A 1,238-nucleotide genomic window follows, 5' to 3' on the forward strand; every position below is an offset into this window, starting at 1 on the left:
CCACTCTGCTCGCGAAGCGATTGACAATCAAGCGTCTTGAAATTTGAAAAATCGAAGACGGGAATAGAGAGAGTGTATTACAATATTTTCTCCTAAATTGGTTATAATGAAGTAAGAATTAATACTGAGTTATTTAAATTTCTGACATCGCACGAAACGGAGACATTTAATAAAAATAATTAGCAGAGCGTGGTTTCGATCCACTCACCTCTGGGTTATGGGCCCAACACGCTTCCACTGCGCCACTCTGCTCGCGAAGCGATTGACAATCAAGCGTCTTGAAAATTGAAAAATCGAAGACGGGAATAGAGAGAGTGTATTACAATATTTTCTCCTAAATTGGTTACAATGAAGTAAGAATTAATACCGAGTTATTTAAATTTTCTACATCGCACGAAACGGAGACATTTAATAAAATTAATTAGCAGAGCGTGGTTTCGATCCACTCACCTCTGGGTTATGGGCCCAGCACGCTTCCACTGCGCCACTCTGCTCGCGAAGCGATTGACAATCAAGCGTCTTGAAAATTGAAAAATCGAAGACGGGAATAGAGAGAGTGTATTACAATATTTTCTCCTAAATTGGTTATAATGAAGTAAGAATTAATACCGAGTTATTTAAATTTTCTACATCGCACGAAACGGAGACATTTAATAAAATTAATTAGCAGAGCGTGGTTTCGATCCACTCACCTCTGGGTTATGGGCCCAGCACGCTTCCACTGCGCCACTCTGCTCGCGAAGCGATTGACAATCAAGTGTCTTGAAAATTGAAAAATCGAAGACGGGAATAGAGAGAGTGTATTACAATAATTTCTCCTAAATTGGTTATAATGAAGTAAGAATTAATACCGAGTTATTTAAATTTCTGACATCGCACGAAACGGAGACATTTAATAAAATTAATTAGCAGAGCGTGGTTTCGATCCACGGACCTCTGGGTTATGGGCCCAGCACGCTTCCACTGCGCCACTCAGCTCGCGAAGCGATTGACAATCAAGCGTCTTGAAAATTGAAAAATCGAAGACGGGAATAGAGAGAATGTATTACAATAATTTCTCCTAAATTGGTTATAATGAAGTAAGAATTAATACCGAGTTATTTAAATTTCTGACATCGCACGAAACGGAGACATTTAATAAAATTAATTAGCAGAGCGTGGTTTCGATCCACGGACCTCTGGGTTATGGGCCCAGCACGCTTCCACTGCGCCACTCTGCTCGCGAAGCGATTGACAAT

This window comes from Argiope bruennichi, chromosome 10 (genome assembly GCF_947563725.1).
Source record: "Argiope bruennichi chromosome 10, qqArgBrue1.1, whole genome shotgun sequence".
Taxonomy (NCBI): domain Eukaryota; kingdom Metazoa; phylum Arthropoda; class Arachnida; order Araneae; family Araneidae; genus Argiope; species Argiope bruennichi.